Source organism: Amblyomma maculatum, chromosome 1, assembly GCF_055883805.1.
Source record: "Amblyomma maculatum isolate TAMU_Amacu chromosome 1, ASM5588380v1, whole genome shotgun sequence".
NCBI lineage: Eukaryota > Metazoa > Arthropoda > Arachnida > Ixodida > Ixodidae > Amblyomma > Amblyomma maculatum.
Genome location: NC_139344.1, coordinates 207,047,577 through 207,070,841, shown reverse-complemented (window position 1 = coordinate 207,070,841; position 23,265 = coordinate 207,047,577). Strand labels below are relative to the sequence as shown.

Below are 23,265 nucleotides of genomic sequence, written 5' to 3'. Positions count from 1 at the left end.
CGTACGTTATCCAAATCAACCAGTTTGGGCGGTGCACGCGTTGGCCAACGAACTGTATCGCACATGCATGTAGATGTGCGTGCGGCGAACATTGTAGTGCCAGACCTTTACCAGTTGTACCGAGCACAGCTTCTGCAGGCGTATGTGCCTTGGCTCGGAAGGCCTTCCTTATTTGACATTTAACGTCACCAAACCGTTGAGCGAGTCGCACGTCCGCTTGCGGTCAACCTTGCATGTCGTGAGGACGATGAAATGCATTTCACTGTATCTTGAAGTGCACTGACTTGAGCTGTCCACTCAGTTTTTGCAGTGATATCCGTATAAGGAGTTGTAATCAAAAACTCCCGCGCCCTCCACTGAAAGTGTCATCTCTGACCACGTGGTCCAAAAGGGTCCGACTGTGGGCAAGTCTTACGGTGGTATGACTGCGACACCCTACGAAGATGGTGCTATAGTTGAGATATTCTTCTCAGAGATGTCGTGTTGGATAAAACGCGAGAGAAGGTCGTGTGGTACCTCTTGGTGGCGACCTTTGTCGCGCTTAGAAGTGTGGAATTTAGCGTAACATTAACTAGATCAGAAACCACTTCTATTGAAATTGCTCTTTTCTTTCTCCTTGGCGGAGTTTTTAAAGAGCAGGCGCCACATTTAATGATCAGATAAATGCGAAGTACCTGTTATGGTGCTTCAGTCCAGCGATTTTGAGGCAGCTTTCTCTTTGCTTTAAATTTCGTTTTTCTACACACCATTCTCGATTTTCTTTTTTTTTTCTTTTTTTTTTAGAATTCTGTATGTAAGTTAAGGAGTTAATAGCGCCGTCAGCAAAGTGGTTCCGCAGTAACTCGCCACCTCCACTTTTGCCGACCTTTGCTACCCGTGCGCCACACACTGCATGCGATCCGGGAAGCGGCGCAGATGCTTGACTAGAGAGAGTATCGCAACGTGGCCACCCATCTTCAGCTGCTGCAGCCACTTCGGCGCGCGGAATGCGCGGCCAAAGCTGTCTGCTCACGCTGAACGCTAGCAGTTTACATACGCGGACTTCACGCTTCGGCAATCGCGGAATGGGCTTGGCGAACGCGATGTTCCGCGGTAGTCAGCCGACCGGATTTGAAACAAAAGCGAGTGGTGCGAGTGCTCGCAGTTTGGATAACTCTCGGTTTTCATCGTAGTATTCGCGAGCATACCATACGCTATACGCGTGTTGTTTAATTTCAACGCCAGAACACACTGTATACGTATAGTCGCTCAAATGTTTGCGTTGGCTCGTGCTGACTCACGGCCGTCGCGTCTCGGGTTTTCCCGTTTTGGAGCCGAAAACATTTCACGGCACAGTGCATGCAGCCGCAACTCTCCGGAGAAGTCGAGAGATGCGGCCGTCGTTTCTGGGTGCCTCGGGAACCCGGAGGTGGTGGCGGCGCGCGATTATGTGCTTCTCGATGCATAAAGGTGTCGTGGACGCTTTAATCGAGTCGCTTCTGGTTGCGCCAAGCAGCTCCGACTGGCCACGTGGCGCGGGTGCACGCCGCCGCGCTCGTGTGTGGGTCATCCGGCGGCGGTTCTTTCACCGCGCGTCCAATGCCGCACGCAGTCACGACGGGGGCGTTCCGAACGTTTCCACGAAAAAGCCCCGTGACCGAATCGCGGCCGGCCGTGATCCGTGCCTATACAGCGCGGTGCGGCGGCCCGTCTTCTGAACGGGACTGCACCTACGGGTCGATCCGGTCGTCGCTATACACATGCCAGTTCGGAGAGGCGTGCGTGTCTTAAACTGGACCGAAAGGCCCGATTGCGTCGGAGGTCAAAAAGTCGACGCTCTGCTATAGGAGAGTTTGTTCACTAGCTTCCGTTCGCAAATGTGTGTTTCTTACAGTAGTGAAATTTGATGTTTCAATTTCTAAAGTTTTTTACCGCACTAAAACTAGGCCACGTCCTCGATTCGGGGAAGTTAGTGTCAGAGTCCTTGCACAGCAGCAACTAGTATTTTTCAGTAAAATAGGCCACAATATTTGTTCCCACAGCGAACTTATTTAAGAACTGCATTATGAAGGTAATCGACGATAACATGCGTTTCAGATACTAATCGAGGTGCAACTTCGGATTTCGTCTTGTACTTTGTGGATAACCTTGACCTGATTAAGCGTAGTTGTCCACCGAAAAGTCAGACAGATACTATGCCTTCCTTTCCCCTAAAGCCAACTTTAACAAGAAAAATTTTAAAAATCGCCGAATGAAAAGGCAGTGTTAAAGGGTCGTGTACAATCTTGCTAAACCATACGAAGCCATGCTTAACTGAGCTTTCGCTCGTATAGCTAGATTCAACCCACGGTTAAACCTTTATAATTTTTTTTTTTTTTTTTACAAAGTGAGGCACCGATTTCAAAAATGGCTCTTACAATAGCCAAACGCTGTCGGTATACTCGCCCGCAACAATCTTCCGTCGGTCACTGCCTGACGCGGCCTAGCCATGGAGTCCGGGAATCTGTCAATGAACGTCAAGTTTGTCTCACCACTTTTTCAGCACCTGTTCAAATTTGGCCTCGCCGCTGCTGGCATTGCGAGAAGTTTGTCATCTCCGCAGACTGACTTGACCCACTTCACCAGCCTATTTTTCATAAGCGCAGATGAGTGGTTCGGGTCGTTGTTCCGTTGGCACGTGTATCCAAAGCCCAGATTATTTCGGTACCTATGGAAGCATGACGTTTACAGCCATTCCCTGATGAAGTTCTGCTCATGATGCCTTCAATTCGGTGAAGGAGGCCAGCTGCACGGACGCAGAATCCGAATAAGCCTTAGGGACGTTTCCGCTCCTAAGGCTAATTGAAATAAAGTTGTTGTCATCATCGTCGTCATTATTATTATTATTATTATTATTATTATTATTATTATTATTATTATTATTATTATTATTATTATTATTATTATTATTATTATTATTATTATTATTATTATTAAAAAACGTTGAAGAGCATTGCGGCACGGACGTCCTTTCAGTTCCTAGGTCCTCAGTTATTTCATTCTCTCTTTGTTCAGACAGTTCTTCATCGCCGTTTTTGGAATTGAGACTGTTTAATTAAAAATACTCCTAAACGGAAATTAAAAAAAAAACATTTATTTAAAGTTGATAACCAGATAGTGCTGCAGAACTATCGATAGTATAAAATCAACCGCGCGGACTCAACTTGGTTCCCTGTGTGCATGGTATGATGGTGGTGGGTAACTATGACTGAACTCTCCATTATCGCAGTCTACGCGCCACCGAGACCTGTAGATGTCCAGTCGTGTTGAAAAAAGATTAGCACTATATAGTAACGTGTTTCCGGAGCAGCCGACAACAATGCTCCGCGTAGCGGTTACGAACGCGCCGGTAACAAAAAATGCCAATCCTACTCGCAAGCACGGAGTCGCGCCATTCGCGCGATGCAATTTTCGCCGCTGTGCTGGAGTCATTGTGTTAATCCTTTTTGAACATAGCTGTTGTGCCTTTGCTAGAGTTGCTGGATAAAGTGTTAAGTGTCGCAAATGTCTGGCAACGGCGACCCGAGACGCACCTTTTGGCACGTCCATTGAAATATTGAACTGCCTATTCTGCAGCTGCTAGTTTACAGGAACACGTGGTTTCGCTGCATAAAAAAAGAAAAAATTGTAAGTAAACTAAAACGCACCCTTTTTTCCACGCCCTCTCTGCAAGGCGATATAATAGGCGTAGTTCGGTCGTTCCTCGGCTATATTGAAACATTTACCAGGTGGTGAAAAAGGCTGCGAGATGGAAGGGTTGCTAGGCCTGTCCCGGATATTTCACGCATGTGCTTAGAAAGGCGGCTGGCATTGGGAAAAACGTAGCTGCTGCTGTGGACCCGCAGACTTATACAGCCTGCGGGTCCACATTTACGGATCTCCCCGACCGTGAAGTGCACCCACGCGTCGGGAAGTGCCCGTGCGGCGAATCCACTTCCACACAGCTCTAAATGAAGACTTTCGCCACAATTGTGGACAGCTAAATGACTGAAAGTCAAGATGCAACAATAACAAGCACCAAAACATGAGAAACTACACCCACGCAAGGCGACGCAGACGACGAGGCTCCATTGATGATACAGCTTACGTCTCATACTGTACATAGTGTTGCGTGTCGAGGGTCCTGCATTGGCTGTGGCTCGGGTCCTCTGGGGGACCGACCCGCATGGGCTCAGGAACAGAGAATATTAAGCGAACTGTATTTTCAGTATTAACACAAAGAGTAGCATAGAAGTAGACGTCACATGGCAACGACAGAGACCACAAAGGGGAAAAAGAAGAGCAATGGGTCGGGCGCTCTTTATAGAGTTCAGTCCTTCAGATCACGCCCTTTTCCACCAATCAGCGGAGATCTCTCTTCTGCGCTGACGCTGCGAACAGTCGAAGAGGCGGATAGGTCCAAGCCCGTTGCTGGGGGCTCTTCTTTAGAATTTGTTGTTCTCACACGAACACACGCGCAGCCGTCATGTGCCTCAAGCGCATTTCACGCAGGGAGGCAATCGCAGCTCAGGGACGTATCCGAGTTTCGTAGGTCCAAGTCGAAGGGAGGGGGGATGTGCTCTACCGCTTCCGCCGCGACGGCACAATCGTCCCAACCTTTGTATAGGGACGATGTAGTCTCGGATGGCGTTGTGGATGCGCTGCTGGAGAACGCAGCCATGAAGAATGGTGTTTTCGCTGCAGCCACAAATGCCGGCTGCTGGCGCCACGTCGTCGCCTCGAGGCAGCGGCATCGACGGTACGGCTTGCTGGGAACGCTCGGGTTTCCGGATGCAATTCGTCCGGCAAACAGCGGGGTCCACGAACTCAACAATAGCTTGCATACATAGCTCGCCTTGTGGAATTCTGGCCAATTTGCGAACTCCCGCTTAAAATCCCTGGACTCTGACCTGAAGCTCCGGCTTTCACGCGCCCTACCCCGACGTGAAGCAGCTTTCCTGTGCCGTCTGTGGGTTGATGTAGCTAGCGATCACAAACTCTTATTCGTTTGTTATGTAGGTATGGTATGCGGATGCGACGAGACTATAAGGTCACATTCTTTGTGAGTGCCCCATATACATTGCGGAAAGACAGTGTCTCTGCCGTGCGCTGGAGAGTCTAGATGGACGACCACTGACAGAAATCAAGATTATCGGCCACTGGCGGCGGCGATCGTAGGCGGTGAAGGCCTCCCAGAAACTGCTCCGCTTCATGAAAACCACGGGCCTGATCGATAGGCTGCGATTTACTGAATACTGACTTCACTGATTTACTGACTATATATATACTGACTTCATATTCATGTAGCTCGCTTTTACACTCACCCCCTTCCCACAGTGCAGGGTAGCAAACCGGTTTCTTCTTCCGGTTAACCTACCTGCCTTTCTTCCTCCTCCTCCTTACATACGTCTCGCCGATCCGTGTTTCGGTTTTGTGCTCACGTGTGTTTAGTGTATCATGTATTCTAAGCCAAGCAAAACAAATGACGAGTCAATTCTTTCTACTCTGTCCGAGAGCAGACGTTCGAACACCGGATGCACGGTGCTGAGTGGCGTCGCGGGACCGGCGCCGCGATAGCGACATGTTTCACGATCTTGACTGCACGTTGCTCAAGCTTTATTTCTGCGCCCTTTTTTTCCCGTGGACATTTTAGCCAAATTTTCTAACTAAAGAAGAAAAGAAAGCGGGAAAAGAAGTATATATATATATATATATATATATATATATATATATATATATATATATATATATATATATATATATATATATATCCCGGCCTCGGCGGCAACTTTTCGATGGAGGCGAAAAGCAAGGCGCCCGTGTGCTGTGCGATGTCAGTGCACGTTAAAGAACCCCAGGTGGTCGAAATTTCCGGAGTCCTCCACTACGGCGTCTCTCATAGCCTGAGTTGCTTTGGGACGTTAAACCCCACAAACCAACCAACCATATATTTTTTTTTTTCGAACTTTGCAGAACTCCGCACCCAAACCGGCCGCGCCTGTGATTGGCGCCTAGTCGTTTTCCTGTCCACCTCCTGTTGCTTCCGTCACGTCTGAAGTCGCCACCAGTTGAAACGAATACGAGATGAAACGTTACAGCATGCGGCCCCTGCACGTGAAGGGCAACTTTACGTCCTTCGCTGAAATATACTCAATGCAGCTCTTATTGAAGGCGTGTTAGCCTGGCTTTTGTTGCTGAATCTGACCGATTGCGGGACTTTCTAACAGGAAAAAAAAAAAAAAAAAGGCGCAGTAATATTCTATTAATTCATTAGCAGTATAATTGGATGGTGCAGTGCCAGACCCGCTTTCGAAGCGGCACTGATTAGAAACAACCTTTTCAGTCTTCTCTCCTGGGCGAAGGAGTGTTTGATTCCGCCTAGAGCGAAGAGTTTTCTTCGTGGCTTCTCGCAGGACTCAACACGCTGTGCCTCTTGGATGCTAGCTTACGAAAGCGGTGATGCGCGTGCGTGCCCGTGCAAGAGTCTCATGCTACGACCTTCAATAGACGTCATCTGCTGTGCGATACGAAGAGTGCTCGGTATTAGCACCGATGTTAGAACGTTCAATACACTTTTGTGGCGTTGCGCCCGTTCCGCTAGGACGATTACGAGGCAGAAAGGAAGTGCGGGGCTTCTTTACGCACTCGGCGGGCGCTGGGACGCGTGCGTAATAAACATTTACTGCCTGTGTGACACCGCGCGACCATTAGCCTCCACGCGTACTTTCTAGTGCCTACATTCTCTCGTCTAGCGCAGCTCCGAAGCAAGTTTGTGATGCCCCATGAAGAGCGTGTTGCTCGCCCTCAATTCTCGGGGATTGCTATGCGCACCGCGGCAAATTCATCGACGCCACATCATGGTGCATCTGCTCAATGCTCCTGACGCTTCTTGTGCTTCCTGCGCGCGTAGAAGGGATTGATGTCGCCGTGCTAGCCTTCCGCCGCTGCAAACTCCCGGAATGTACCACAACATAATAGGTTGGCAATTATTATTATTTATTTTTTGCCTGAGACCAAGCTCCTGTATCCAGTGGCCATCCAGTACTACCCGAGTCTGTCTGTGGGTTCAGCGCGAAACGTGCACTCTTGCTGTGCTATTTAGTCACGCCAGCTGGCAAGCTGGAGTTCGAGTATGGTTTCTTGGCACTCTCCTTGCGTTTTCTTACGTCTAAATAAAACAAAACAATGCAGAATAAATTTAATTTGCAATAAGGGCCCGTTGCCTGGCAGCCCTATTCGCACGCGTTGAAAGTGAGCCGTGCGCCCGTCGTCATATGTGCAACGATGACTATACGGTTTGACCCGTTAAACCATTTTGTCAGGCTGGTTGCGATGAGCACAGGAACAGCGCGATAACCGGTGAATGAGCACGAGCGACCGCGCGTGTTATCTCTTTCTTCGCCTGCATCTTTAAAAAGGAGAAAAGTTCTTGCGCTGTTTCCTTTCGTCGCGGTTTGCCACTTATATCGGGTCAGCGCATGAACCATTTTTTGTTTTCATATAACTGGGCTCGAACTGCACGCTGCCGGGGCGGAGTCCACATCCGCAGCCATTTATGCCTTTAAACCGCCATTGATCCACACTCCACGGTGAGTACTGTCAGGCGGGCGTATGTGTCCTATAGAGGTCGTCCGCGGACCTTATTAACGACGCTAAGTAAATACAAAGCACTGTTCGACCATCGGGTGCTGTCACTCCTGCAGCAGCGATTCGTTGGGCGAATCAGGAGACCCTTTTTCACACAAGTGTTCGCGTCACGTTAAGGGATGCATGGTGTGGCCAGCTGTTTACCTCAGACCGCGCCTCCATTCGTCATATGTCCTTGCGTGCTCCGTCGACCACGCACAATGGACCACTGACTCATTGGGTGGCAGGAACAGTTTTCCTCCCACGCGCCTCGTCCATTCATTGTCGTCAGCGACCACTCATCCGCCGGCTGGGTATTCGATCGCCCTAGGCGATGACGACGTGGAACAGTATAGCCGCACCACTGTTCCCGTTGTAGCTGTCTCTCCGATCGAAGCAAGACAATTTTTTTTTTGTTGCTGATTACAGAAAATAGAGAGAGATGTCCGCTTGCAGCCTGCGCCAGCGAGCAGCATACCAACGTCACCTGCTCAACACGACGGCCCCCAGATCGAGTCTCCGAAGCTACACTCGTCCGGGATGGAAACAATGCCTTCACCTGCCTCGCGAACGTGCCTAAGCATGTCGACGAAGTGCGTGCCTTGCGTTTTCCTCTTGAACGAAGGCTGTGCACGCGTCGCGTAGGCGCCGCGTCAGACCGCAAGTATGTGGAAAATAGAGGCAGAAAAACAAATACGAACATTACGGACTTCAGTCGGGACGTGACTGTTCGTTCCTGTTCGGCAAAGTAGCACACGTACTTCAGAATAACGGCCTGGGGGGGGGGGGGGGGGCGGGTTGGTGCATGATGCGCATGTGGTGTCCCTTTCTTGTCCGTGTTGCGCCGCCGTTCATTTCCATCCTAGTACACGTACAGTGGCGGTCGCCGCTCTCGAGTCGCCTTCGAGGCGACGACGGAAACGTCCAGCCGTAACCTGTTCGACAAAGAACGCCCACAACACCATCACGTATTCATTATGCGCCGTTCTTCGTAGTCACTGATGTATACGCCGTCTCCGTGGCTGCCTAACCTGGAACACTTTCGCGCTTGTGCTGCTTGCCCGAAGTAAGGGCAGAGAACTCTGTCCACTTTGCCGCACATTATTCTTATGTGCGGTTACGCTCGTAGGCGTACAGCGTAACCCTTTACAAGGGTATCGAGGGTGAGATAACTTGGTTCTTGTTTCAGGCTGGTCAAGATTCGCCCATCGTGAATAGGGGACTTCTGCGCGTGCCACGCACACTGATTATACCTACTGATAAACCAAAGAGGCGTGTTGGTTCTCACCTATGGTTGGCGGCGAGCTTTCAAGCCCTTACAGCGATTATGTTAGTAATGTTTTTTTTTATTGTTTCAAGGTATAAAGGGACTTAAGAAAGAAAACAAAAAAAATTACAAGGGTTCAACGCTGCTGAACCAAATATTGAGCGAAAGCATTAGCTGCGGGCGACCGAGCGTTCTTCTTCTTCTCTTTTTCTTCTTTCTCAGCCCACATATAAAGCCCCACTTTAACCAAGTCGTATGAACGTGTCTTAGTGGCCTATAGGGTAACGTGAATGCCAGGGTCTTAGCAGGCTGATTCTGACAAAACCGCCCCATGTGAAACGAGAGACCCAAGTTGGCAGCTCCTGCCAGCCCATCTCTCGCTTTTGTCTCACGTGGGGTGTGACGTCACGCGCTGCGCCGTGGCTGCAACCGCGCTACGCCGACCGCTTGAGTTGGTAGCCCAGCTCTCACCCTAGTGTCACGTGGGATGTGACGTCACGTGGGCGCGGCCGCGCCACACTGAAGGCCCGAAACCTAGAGTAGTATTGCTTTCGCAATAAAAGAGTGCGAGTTTAAAAAAAAAAAAAAAGATAACTACCGATTTTCGCTTTGGTTTCGGTCGAGGGTCGCACATACTCATTGGCATAAAGTCGCAATTAAACGCATTATGTGAAAAACCATCCGACATATATATCACGACACGGCATATCACGGAGAGAGGTTAAGTGTGGTCCGTAGGCGGTGCTGCGATCATGATAGTAGCGAGGTCGAGGTGGCGGAACCCAACGGCTGCGGCAATGGCGAGAAATGTGGCCGGCACGCGAGCAGTTGAAGCAGATGGGTCGGTTGTCGATGGTCCGCCATTCTTCTGGGTTGCGGTAGCGCCTGGTAGATCCGGGGTATCGCGTCGGGATGTAGTCGGAGCCGCAGCAGCTACCACCGGAACGGTGGGCTGGACAGATGGCTGTGCGGACGGCTGACCAGAGCTGTGGCTTACGCTCGCATTAAGGCCCACGTTCGCGAATTCTTGGCGAACGACAGCTTGGATCAGTGCTATAGTAGCATCCGCCGGCTGAGGTGTGAATGCGACGGGGGCCATTGCCTCCAGCTCTCTGCGAACGATCCTGGTCAAGTTTGGCTCATGGGACGGCTGCTGCAGTGTTGGCAGATCTTCGCACGAAGACGTAGCAACTGTGTTTGGCAAGCGGTCGAAGCGGGGAGCAATACGACGATGTTTAGCTTGCTCAAACCGCCGGCATACCTCGAGGACGGAGTCGACCGTAGTACAATCTTTGCAAAATAGAAGGTTGAAAGCGTCGTCAGCAATGCCCTTTAAGATGTGTCCCACCTTGTCACACTCGGGCATGGCGCTGTTCACTTTGCGGCATAGAGCTAGTACGTCTTGTATGTACGACAGATATGATTCAGTCGACGACTGTGCTCGCGATGCCAGGTCCTTTTTAGCGCCGAGCTTGCGTCCGATTGGCTTGCCAAAGAGATCCCGAAGCTTCTCTTTGCACATGTCCCAGGATGTTAGATCTTCTTCGTGCGTCTCGAACCAGACGCGCGCCGTACCAGCCAGGTAGAAAATAACATTTGCAAGCATCAACGTTGCGTCCCATCGGTTGTGCTTACTGACTCGCTCGTACATAGCGAGCCAGTCTTCGACGTCGATGTCATCGGTGCCGCAAAAGGTTCCCGGATCACGAGGCTGCGCAACGACGACAGTGGGCGCTGGTTGTGCCGCTGTGGAGGTAGCTGCGTCGGACTGCATAGTGCTAGCACCAAGTTGACGGCCACTACGAAGATCCAGCTTGTGGTATTGGTGTCTAACCCCGAACCTCCACCAAGATGTTACGAGGCACGTCGAGATATTAGGAGGCGATGGTACGTCGTAGCCGCAACAGTTCACCGTCAGGGACACACTCACAGGAGAACCAGACGTAGCTGCAGCGTCGTCTTTCTCTACTATTCCAGCACTTCGTCATCGTCTCTTTCACTGCGTACCGTAACAATATGAAGCCCCACTTTCCAGCCGTATACGAACGTGCTGTGTGACTTAGGAGTTGTGTGCCCGACTTGGAATCCAAGGTCCGGTGGGTCCGATTCCCCATCTCAAAAGCGCTACACAAATTGGCAGCTCCTGCCATGACATTTGGTCTCCATGACGTCACGCAACCTGTTGACCAATCAGTGCCGGTCATGTGACATGTCACCTACCAACTACCGCCTGCCAGAAGGATGCTCGCGAGGAGGACCGCACAAACATCGGTGAAATGTGGGGATAATTCTTCTTGCAATACGAACACGGTAGTCACCACGGTGCAAGAAGCAAATTGGCAATAAGTAGGGCAAAACGAAAGCCTTATTATATAAATAAATCTAGTGCAGGTGCCCAAGCCCCTCTACATACGCCGAACTGTGGTTTTACCGCCTGCCAGTCGAGAGGAGCATTATACATTAAACCCTGCAACGATCCGCGCCTGACAAAGTATTCAGCGCGACTTCCCCTTCAAAGAAGCCTAATCAGTTGCGGCAGTCTGCATTAGCACCCGCTGCGATATTTTCCTGAGAAAATAATGAATTCGAATACACTCAAGTTTGCCGAAAGCATTTGTTGGTGAAACATGATTTAGGTATACGGCACTATGCGCGACGTTGGTAGCATAGCACGGCACACACGAGAAACGTTAGTTTGCAGACTACTTTTACGTTATGTAGCCACAGTGCGTCACCAAAGGGGCACGCCTCGGTGAAGGGCACCGCATTAATTTCTGTCATATCGGGGATCTGCTTTAAACGGCATCAACGTCCAGTCAGGCGATGTTTCCTTGGGGTAACCAAGCGGGTTCCAAGCGAAGCAAAAGGCAGAGAGCGATGCTTGAAGGGGTTAGTTCACGAAGTTGATCGCAGCTGCTCGGGACAGAGTTAGCCGGATATGAATGAGTGCGAGATGCCTTTGTCTTGCAGCGGATATAGCGTGAACTGATGATGAGGATGACGTCCGAGAGCGCGGGTGGTTTGTATTTTGGCCTTTATCAAAGTGCGGCCGCCGCTCCCACTCGCGCGGAGCAGTCAAAACTACAAGTACGGCCACTCAACCATTGAGCGGGTACCTCTGCAGGCCCGCTGCGTGTGTTGCACAACTAAATCTGCTTTTCGTGCCAAGCGTTGCAGGACTCGTTCTACTACTGCGCACTGCTTCACAGTGCGGTCTTCGCTGGGTGGGAACCGAGGTCAGCTGCCAAACCCGCTGCAGTACCGCATGGTGCGTCTCGCTCGCCAAGCGCCGCGGCGAAAGTGGGACGTCGTCGCCCGAGGGGCGGGTCAATCCGACCCCCACCCCCCACCAGCTAGCAAACGATGCCAGTGTTTCACCTCGCGGCTCGTTCGCGGTTGCGCGGCGCCCATCCGTTCCGCGTATTGTCTCCGCGTTGCACACGCGTACACCGGTGCGCGCTCGCGAGCGATGGAGGGCCGTGAAACGTCCGGCCGAGGCAGGCACGCTCTATCATCTGCCGAGTACGGCTGCGCTGACCGGCGCACGCATCGTCGAAGCGAGCGCCGCGCGCTACACTTTCATGCAACGGCGCCGCCTTGTGTGTTTGCGTGGCCGCTTACAAAAGACCCTACCTGGTCGAGGAATTTAGCTTCATTATGCGTGGCGCACGTCGTTGCGTAAGCTAAGTCGACATCAGCATGCGTGGCGCAGGCTGCGCCTAAACGGCGGACACCGAGTATATGTAGTACACGCCTTGGTCACATGAATCCCCGACACCACAGAGCCGGGCATCGGGTTATTGCTCGCGCGGAAGAGCAACAACTCGGTCCGCATTGTTGCAAGGGCGGGCCTGCAAAACGTCACTGTTGTGCGAAGCTGAGTCAATGCCCCGCCGTAAAAGAATACGACGCCCGATGGGTGGCCAAGCCAGTGCTGTACTACGTGTGTTTACTCAGACAAGAGGTCGATGGGGGAATTCTGCGCCGGGGGCCGTTTAACAGGCGCGTACGTGAAAGCCCTTGGAAACTGAGCCGCGTTGCCAAGTGCGTTATCACTGTTCAAACACGACCGGGGGCACGCTGACGGTTCGACCCGCGCTGCGCCCTCCGATGAGGGAAGCGGCGCCTCCTGAATGCTGCCTTCGACGCGTTCGTACCAGAGAGAGCGGCCACGCCTGGGTCGTAATCTCCAGGCAAGCAAGCGCATTACGTTAACTTGTGCAAGTTTCGTCCGTGTATGTTGGTGGGAATGGTTTCCTGCATGCGTCGTGCGCGGTGGGAGGAATTCTTGCTTCGAGGCATAACGTGACACGATATGCAGGTTGCAACGCCGCGGAGTTCATTGTGTAGACGGTCGCAGAACAGGTAGGTGTTAGGTGGACGCACGTGATCTTTGTAACTTGCTGCATGTGGAGCTAGCTTTATCGGGCGTTTATTTGCATCGTTCGGTGTAGGAGGCCAGTTGGACATATCACTATCGCGATGCTCAGTCTGTCAAGCTGTTATATACTCGCCCGATGAAGGTCTGCTTTCCGGTCCTCCCGGTCCCAACGGCTGCGTGTGCACTGTAAACTAATTTGGGGGCCGTTCCATGTCCACGTGCGCTTTTCACTCGTCGCTGACCTTCGGGGATAAGCATTGACACCTCGGCCATTCACGTGTTGCGTTCGCCTCGAGAGCCGTGATAAGTTTGCGAGCTTTGGGCATCTCCTGATGTTGTATGTGAAGGCAGTTGTCAAATATGAAAATTCGAGCTCCAGCAAGAGCACATCTTTTTAATTAACGACGTCGTCGTGTGTCGCAGGCGCTTGAAAAACGAACGCGAGAATAGCACATTATTTTCTAAGTTGTTTTACCAAGGTATCAATGTGCAAACTTGTTTAGTCATTTGATGTTGGTAAGTCAAGGTCGCTCATCGTTCCGTCTGAAAGTGTAACAGCGGGGCTGCCTTATTTATTGATGCTGTCTTTTTATGCTGCCGCATCATTTCGTTCCGAATTAAGTCAGTGCGAATTGAATATGGTCGGACTTGGCAGCTGAGCGCTTTCAGCAAAACCCAGGCGCTGACGAACACCGTTCATTTAGAGGCCGTTGGAAACGTTGGCTTCTCCGTTCGGAGGCGCGCATAAAAACCGCGCCGAATGTCGTATCCCGGAGCGTGGAAGAGCGGCCACGCGCTGCGTAGCTCCGCAACGCGCGAGCCCCTGGGGTTGGGCTACGCATGAGCGGCGCTGTCCGCTTGCACCTGGTGCGGTCGCCAAGCCGCACATCCGGCACGCCACTGCTGCTGGCACGGGCCGCAGGGGGAAGGAAGCCCCCCGCCGTTGACATGCAACTTTCATTAACCCTCGAGGCGCTTGCAACGCCTAAATAACAGAGAGCGACGAAAAAAAAAAAAAAAAAGTGAACTGGTGGCTTAGCTTGTTTAAGCGTGGGTCTACACGCAGAAGCATTGTTTAGCACTCGTTTAGTTAGGTTTTGCTTCGCTTAGCATTGCTCCCGTATTACCATGTTTAGCTAGGTACTTAATGGGTGCGTTACGCTTTTAATACAGATGACGGAGGCTTAATAAAGGTCCTTGCTGCAACTTTCTCAGGGGAGATAAAGGCAATCAAGACGAAACGCCCGATGCGTGGCGCAAGAGAATGGCAGCTAAGAAAGTGAAGAGTCCGGCTAACGAGATGGCTCAGTGATTCTCGAGCCGAGTTGGGATTCTCAGGGCCGTCAGGAGTTCACAGCTGGGCAAAGTGCTGGTCTTTCCAGATTTCTACCCCGAACTTACCGAGCACCCGTCTGCTGCTTGAGCTCGTTTAGCAGAATACAAAGTTGGGCTGGTTGAAGGCTGTTCATGATCAATAAGTGGGCGCAGACGGAACGTACACACAGAAAAGGAGACAACAGGACAAGCGGCGCCTGTACATTTGTCTCCTTTTCTGTGTCTACGTTGCGTTCGCGCCCACTTATTCATCATGTTACGGTCCGTTTCATTCATTTCAGCCGGCTGTCTAAATGTAGTCCTGCTTGGTCTTCTCATATGTACCACCAACACCATCATTAGGGCTACATGGTTCGCTTTAAAAGCCCAACAAGGCTCACGTTGCGTGAGCGTATGTCCTGCCCCCCCCCCCCCCCCTTTTTTTTTTTCTTTTTTTTTTTTTTATGCAGATGGACCCGTAGTTTGCCAGGGCGGCTGTGAAGCCTCTCTCGAGCAATCACTTGAACGCAGGCAAAGACATCAGCTTCTCTGGCCGCTGCCTTACACTTGTTGTCGAGCGGTTGCCCGGAGTAGGCTTCATAGCCACTCCTGCGGAATCCAGAATGCCGATGCTAATGCTTACACATTAAAAGAATTAACGCCAAATTACGGATTGGGATATATGCCCGTGCAACTTGAGCCTTGCCGAGCTAAAGCAAGTCCCCACGCGATGCCCTAATGAAGGTGAAGCAGATCTGTTGGTGGTATATACAGAGAATATCAAGCACGACTACCGGTAAACAATCGGCCGCAAATCATGAACCACATTTAAGGTTTTCGGAGGGGGCCCGAACAGTTTCGAGCAGACTGCGGGAAAACCGAGCACTATGCATGTCAGTGAGCTCCTGTATACGAGCCCATCAAAAGAAATCGGTGTGTTCCCAACGGCACTAACTTGGCTCCTCCCATGTATGTAGCCATGGCCCATCGCTGCGGTGTGTAGGAGGTGGCAGTTACAAAAATTGCCCCATTTGCAGTCTCTCTTGATAACGCACAATGTGCTGACTTGATCTCTACTCTGGCTGTTGGAAAGTTTGATAACTAGATTTAACTGTTTCTGCTTGCTCCAAGTGTGATCACCATCTGTGCCGTGCCCAAGCAGCACCGAAACGTTACAACAATGTTACGGTTTTGTACGTTAATTCAATTAGTGTTCCCCCCCCCCCTTTTTTTTTTTTTTTTGCTTTAACTCCTCTGTAGTGTTGCAATAACGGCTCTAAAAACTTTTCCAACTTCTCCCTAATTAATAGCACATATTGTTGGGCGGGTTGGTGCATTGCAGACAATTTCTAGCGCATATGAACAAGGACGAGAGAGATGTAGACAACACGAGTGCTCGTGTTGTCTACATCTCTCTCGTCCTTGTTCATATGCGCTAGAACGTGTTTCTCCCTAATTAGCATTAAATAAACATTTCAGTAACATAAATTTAACATTCTCAAAAATGGTAAAGCAGCTCTGCACGAGCATGTATTTATGAAGGTTCATAACTTATTCCACGCTTTGCACCTCCTCAATAAAGGCTATAGCATGCAACCCATACACTCACCTCCGGATGGATCCCATGGAGTCACGCTATATGCGGCCATCACTGAGGGGTGTCTCATTGGTGATATGGTAACATTTCTATAACGATATTGTAATGTTCGGCGCTACCTGGGTCGTTTCGGATCCTCAAAGTGGACCAGTCTTCTCTTTCCTTACTCTTAGTTTATATTACGTGGTGTGTACTGCGTAAAGCTATACTAGCTTGCAGGTGCTTGAATATAGATAATGGAGCGCAACACAGCTAGTGCGTGAACGATTGTCGTTATAAATTAAAAAGAAAAGAAACTCGTCAAATGTGTTGTACCCCGAATGGCTTTCGTCAATATCGATCGCTGATCATGCGCCCTCGAGCTCGCATTATTCCTGCCGTGTGTTCATCCCTAAATGCGGTCGCGACCGATATGCCGACGACGCGCTCTTTTGGGCTGGCGACCTTTGGTCGCGAACGGCTGACGCCCAAATGAAGCCTGATGGGCCGACGAAAGGTGGTGTCGCCCCTTTGCCAAACACAGAAGTCGTGCCGCCGAGTCCGGCATCCCGAGTCCGCGGCGTGACCGGCCGCACAATGAACGCGGTGGCCGTCACTCGCGCGGCCCTTTCTGCCGCAAAGCGTTTCCGGGTGGCGGCGTTTTGAGGAGTTTGCCTCTGAGGAGGCGATGGAACAGCGGCACGCCTTGTGACGCCGTTTCTGCCGTGAGCCTTATGGAGGCGCCCCCGCGCTTATCTATTCAGCTGGCCGCGTTTTCTCATTGGGAACAGGAAGAGCGCAGCCCTTCTTCCGAGCTCGCTCTGTTCGGACTCCGACGATCCGCGCGACGACGGTTAGCGTACGCCGCAGAATGCACGACGCGTTCCCTCCATTCTCTGTTTTCTTTCTTTCTTTCTCTCTCTCTTTTTTTGATCCTCAGTCTGCGACGACTTCACTCGCGACTGGGAGAACGGAACTGGCAGCAGTTGCGCATAACGAGCTATGCTTATAACGGGGCGCGTTTGACCATTGCCAGCGTCTGCTGAAATTTCTGGCATTCTCGTTATCCGGGTCTCGGCTGTTGCATGCGGGAAATAAAGCGCACGCTGGCCATCCACTGCAGGACGCTAAAATTAGACCGTTGCAATCGTGGAGCTGAAAGATACTTTGCTGTGTCGGTAGGCACTTAAACCGCGCCGCGAGGGAAAGAAGAAAGGAAGAGGTGGCGCGGTGGAGGAATGCGGGTATGTTTCGACGGGGAATTGTTTAGCTTTGACGTTGCTTAGTACACAAGCTGCTCATTTACTCTTCCCCTGCATCGAAACATGACCGCCACGGCCTGTATCGAGCCTCTGCACTCGGGCTCAGCAACCGAAAACGCTAACCACCCAGCCACTGTGTCGGGTGCGTGCTTTTAAGAGGAGCGGTTCCTTCAGGCATTCATAGCATGAAACGAAAACCGACTATTTTGGTTGGTTTGGTTGGTTTGTGGGGTTTAACGTCCCAAAATGAACCATGCTATGAGGGACGCCGTAGTGGAGGGCTCCGGAAATTTCGACTACCTGGGGTTCTTTAACATGCACTGACATCGCACACCACACGGGCGCCTGGCTTTTCGCCACCATCGAAAGCGGCTGCCGATGTCGGGATTGGATGTACACGTATGGTCCATGAACCTCGCACGTCGATTGCCAGCGATAGTCGCCGTTCGTCTTTCGCATTTTAATTTCAAGCGAAATAAACAAGAAAGGTGAGCCCCCAATGCGCTCAGCAGGCTTTACACATATACTCTATCAGGGACACAAGGTTCCGGAACGTGTCATCGAACATGGAAGCCCATAGCTCTGTTATTATTAGTCGGTGTCTGAAGACCAGACTAGAGCGCCATAACGTGAGCTAACGAAATCAAATGATCTCCTATTAGAGCGAGTCATTTGTACGGGTCCTAAACTTTTGTCTCCAGTAGTGCGTCACATTCCAGAAGGGGGCTGGAAATTAATGGTGTCCATTGTCACTCACGGTGAAGCATTACAAGCGGTCCTCAGTTCGGTCCAGTTTTCTACTGGACGTTCGTGCCGCGTACGGTGCGTGTTATCCCGCGCATCAGAAAATCATCCCTCGACCCCGGCCACCGTGACCCCAGCATGGACAGTAACGCAATAGTCTTGAAAGGAGTGCGACGGGGGCCAGATACGCCCTATTTTCGAGAGTCTCCCGCCCCGCGGTGCCCTCTGGGAAGCTCATTTCGGCTCGGGACGCCATGCGTTTCCGGCCGTGTCGGCAGCGGTCACTGGAAGCAGGGGAAGTTTGGGATTTGCGGTGCCCGTTATGCCTGACGGCGGCGCGGGGCTTCACCTCTTTTACGGAAAAGAGTGACCTTCCTCGCTCGGTCTGCCCGCCTCCAGCTGCGCAAATTGGGACGGCGCGCTGTCAGCTCGCGACCGTGGCAGGAGACGCGGGCTCGCGCAGCCCTCGTGTTCCGCGGGCAGACCGGCGTCTTGCGCGAACGGTAATTCTCCTCATTAGGATGGCGCCGACTCTGGACGTGTTCCAGTTTCGCGTGCATTGTTCATCGCCGTTCCGCGGCGAAGCGTCTCTTTCGCCACTCGAAAATGAACGAGCCGCAGCGAGCGGCGCGCGACGGGTCGGCGTCCTCCATGCGCGCCGGCAGGCAGACCTTGTGCGCGCCGACCCCATCGTCGAAAATCGGCGCGGCAAAGACGCATCTCTTCACGGTCGCGTCACGGCGTGTGGACAGACCTTGGACTCCATCTAGTTACACCGTGTTGACGGTGCCACGCTTTAACACGGGCGCTGTACCGTTCATGCGCTAGTGTTGTGGACGACGAGAACTGAAATGAGGCCTGGTCGCGTGCGTTCCCAGTTTCCTAAAGCATAGGCTAGCATATTTTTGTTGCGTCTACTTTATATAATAATTAGCTTAACTGAAAACCCTTTAAATATAGCCTTCCAAGCGCGCAGATGAATAAATAAAATACTTGTCGAACGCCATGAAAATGTCTCGAGTCTCGACCCAGGTACCTTCCAGTGAGGTATAGCCTTATCGTAACCTTTTTTTTTTATTCTACGAAAATGATCGCACGCGAAATTAAATAATAATAATAATAATAATAATAATAATAATAATAATAATAATAATAATAATAATAATAATAATAATAATAATAATAATAATAATAACAATAATAATAATAATAATAATAATAATAATAATAATAATAATAATAACAACACGTGGCAGCCTGTTTCATGCTCACATCGCCGATTTGATAAAGGGCTACCAACTTCACATCACCAAGTGAAAGATGAAAGCCCCCTATCGCTGCGCATTCGGGCGCGCGGAGCACGCAGTCACGGTGGTATTTTGAACCGTTTCGCGCGCTTTTAAAATTTACCGAATAATAAGCAGTACGCTAACTCATTAAAAGCATCTGTGTTAAACCCTTTTCACGCGCTAAGAAACTTTTCTATCTGCTCCTGAACGTTCCAAATGTTTATAAAGCTAGTTAATGTCAGCCAATAATTCAAGCAGGCGGGAGGACAAATATACTAACATAGCAATATTCACTTGATTTCAATTCTGAAGAACGCTTTGTTTCTGTTTCTTCATTACTTATCAATTTATAAAGCTGGGACAACCTCTATGTGTGCTACCCGCGGTGCTGCGATAAGTAAATAGATTACGTTAATACGTTGTCTAGAAAACAGCGTCACCATGCAATTGCCTGTCCGCATTTTGCTGATGGCCGTGGCAGTGCTAAATTAGATTCTTGTCAGCTGCGTGATTATGCGAGCGACTCTTTGGTAATTAGCAAAGGTTCTTCCAGGGCGATGCTCTCGGCTCCATTCGCCCTGACCGAGCACGACGGCTCACTGGGCTGAAGGGGCCATGCTTTTGTTTCATCTAAAGATATACGTATATAGTATGTACATATAGCCTGCTCATTCGTCTATGCATGGACGACATTTGTCCGGCGAATAATGGATGGGTTGGCACAAATGAGCGTCACGCTGTTGTGTCTGTCAAACGGGGTCTCTCTCTGCAGCGACCAGATGCCGGTCAGCGAGGCGTCATTGGGCGCGATCCGGCGTGCCCATTCACACGCTCCGAGAGTGCCACGCTTGGCTGGTCGCGCGCCCGACGCTTCCCGAGACGCTTCCGGCAGGGCACGCGCCCAAGGTTCCGCTCTCTGCTTTCCCAACCGTGCCGCCCCGGGTCCCACGCAGAGCGCCGGCCCTTCAGTGGTGGCCGCACTCTCTGGTCCGGGCGCGGACTCGGGGCTCTGCTCTGACCCTCATCCCTTTTTCTATTTTTTATCTGACACCTACTATTATATATCGGGCCCGTCAGGAGCAATGTAAGAGGGGTGTGACAACAGGAAGGTAGACGCACTAAACTTAAATACCTAGTCAAAACCGGGTTCGTTAGGTGATGAATTTAAACACCTTGAAAACTGAACATATTTATCTCTTTGGAACTCACAAAACGCTAAAAAAAAAAAAAAAAAAAAAAAAAAGCGATAGAGCGAAATCTGCAAAAAAGTGAGGTCGCTTCATGTTCGTCTACAGCTGGTAATAATACAACACATTAGGTGTTATGCACTTTGTTCCTCTCACGTACCGAAGACGACGCTCGTATGAATTTAGGAAGAACTACGTGTATTTTCTAATATAATCGCCAATAGCATTTTAATAACATTAGACTTCACTCAACCAGTGCAAGCTTTCGTAAACGCTACCTGAAAAACCATGTCCACACTATCAGTCAAGTGATAAAGAAATGCGCACAATGTAACCAAGCCCTATATGTGGCATTTATAGATTGAGAGAAATCACATGACCAGTCAAAGCCTGAGCAGTCGTGCAGGCATAGCGGTCCGGACCACGATGTAGACGAGCCATATGCTTGCGCGAAGTTACAGGATGTCCTAAGTTAGACTTTCAGATTTTTTTATATAACACAAAAAGCACTATACAAAAGTTCTTTTTGCACGTGGGATATGCGACCACGCGGACGCACACTGATGATTATTGTCATCGTAATATGAGCAATTAACTAAATGCAACAATTGATTTTTTATTCACCGCAGTTAGCATTCATGTTTACATTGAAAACTTAGATAATGACATTTGATGACCGTTCTGTTTTGTAGAATTTTAGCAACGCGCCTGTGTCCTGAAATATGCGGATCTTAAAATTGCAGTCCTATTCGTCTAATTACACATGCGAAATCGCGGCACTCGGCAACAACTCCTCCCCGATGTGACCGAGTTGTTGTGTATGGTGCTTAACCATCGGTGATAACGTTTCGTTCTTGGCCAGGCAGCCAATTGCTTGAAGAAACAGCCCGCCCTCTGCTCCGTCCGCGCAGTGATTCGTCGGGTCCGCGGACCAAGCAAGGATGGGCCTTGGGCCCAGAACGAAAACGCTGGCCAAGAAAGGTTATCATCGTCCCCTGTCTTTCCGCATACTTGTCAAGGAGGTCCTTTATGCCATATGCCGCGGTCTCGCACGCGTAATTAAACGGATTTGGCTGAAAGCTTTTAGACACATTTATACATATCTCAGGGTGCATGCTCGTTACTAAAATTCTACAAGACAGAATAGTCATCAAATGCGCCACAATATCTTCAAAACATGCGTGCTAATTGCAGCGAATAAAAAGTTAATTATTGTATTTAGTTAATTGCTGATATTAAGGTGACAATTATCCTCACATTTTCGTCCGCCTGGCGGAAAATCCAATGTACTACAAAGCAACTTCTTTTGAAGTAATCTTTGTAGTTAAAGCAAAATTCTGAACGTCTAACATTGAACATCCTATATAGTGGCGGCACAGCCACCATAGTGCCCTCTATAAAGAAAGCAATAAAATCCCCAATGTGGAAGAGGGTCGGCCAGGAAGTGCCATTTTCTGTAGTGCTCTATTCTCTGCTTGCTTAGAAGCATTCAGAAAGCTACGTTAGGGACGGTTGGAAATGAGAGCGCATGGAGAGTACTATAGTAATCTGAGATTCGGTGATGAGAATTGCTAAGCAGCTCGATGATGATTTGCAAAGCATGATCAATGAAGTAGACAGGCAAAGCAGAACGGTTGGTCTAAAAATTTATGTGTAGAAAACTAAAGGGATCTCCAACAGTTTACGATTGGTAGCGAGATGCTGGAAGCAGTAATGGAATACGTGCGCTTAGGACATGCTTAGGACACATAGTGACCATAGATCCGGACCACGCGATTGAAATAACCATAAGAATAAGAGTGGAGTGGAGCGCACTTGGCAGGTATTCCCGAATCATAAATGGCATTTTAGCACTATCTCTCAAGACATTAAATGTATACAACTGCTGTATCGATCTTACCGGTACTCACCTATGGGGCAGAGAAGTTGATGCAAACGAAAGTGGTATACTTAAGTTGAGGACAACGCAAATAGCTATGGAAAGGAAAACTATAAGTGCAACGTTAAAAGTCAGGAAGTGCTCAAAGTGGGTCAGGGAATGAGTGAATGACATTCTATAGGAAAAATAAAGGAGCAGAAATGGGCATGTGTATAGGACATGTGCAAAAGCAAAGATAATCGATGGTCACAGGAGGAGACAAGAGAAGGGGCGGCAGAAAATTTAGTTGGTTTGATGAGATTGGAAAATGTGTGGGGATAAGGGGGCGCAGCCGATCAAGGACCGGGGTGTAATTGGAGAGATACGGAAAGAGGCCCTTGACTTGCAGCACACCTTCTGCCTCCGTCGCCTGCAGTGAGAATGGTCAGGGTGATGATGATGACGGCATGTTCTGGAAGCTTGTTACAGTGTTTCGCTGTTGGAGAGAGAGAAAAAAAAATATTTTATCGCACTGTTCGGAAAGCTTTTGTTGTTTCACGTGCCTGCAATGCCTCCCGTTTAGTGAAGCTGAGGGTTCTTCAGCAACATGTACGAGGGGCGTTCATGAAGTTCGTATTATCGGCATGAAGGAAAGCAAATGAGGAAGGGATATTTGGATGCGAGTTTAACATTTATCTGCACATTCTTCTCACAAGACCACTGACTTATTCCATTGTTCTACGAGCTGTCGCAATTATTATCTG

At 50.0% G+C, this 23,265-nt stretch overlaps 1 protein-coding gene across 3 annotated transcripts in view; it reads left to right on the top strand.

Moving 5' to 3' along the window:
• The window catches only part of bark (C-type lectin domain-containing protein bark beetle), a 109,520-nt gene that overhangs the window by 2,694 nt on the left and 83,561 nt on the right, over positions 1-23,265 (top strand). Inside the window, exon 1 of one of the 3 annotated variants that reach the window (XM_084590110.1) lies at positions 7,456-7,586. The exons of the other annotated variants lie outside the window; for them this stretch is intronic. The gene's annotated coding sequence lies outside the window, so the exon portion shown is untranslated. Of the gene's footprint in view, positions 1-7,455; positions 7,587-23,265 lie in introns of those variants that run through there. 3 annotated transcript variants of the gene reach the window in all.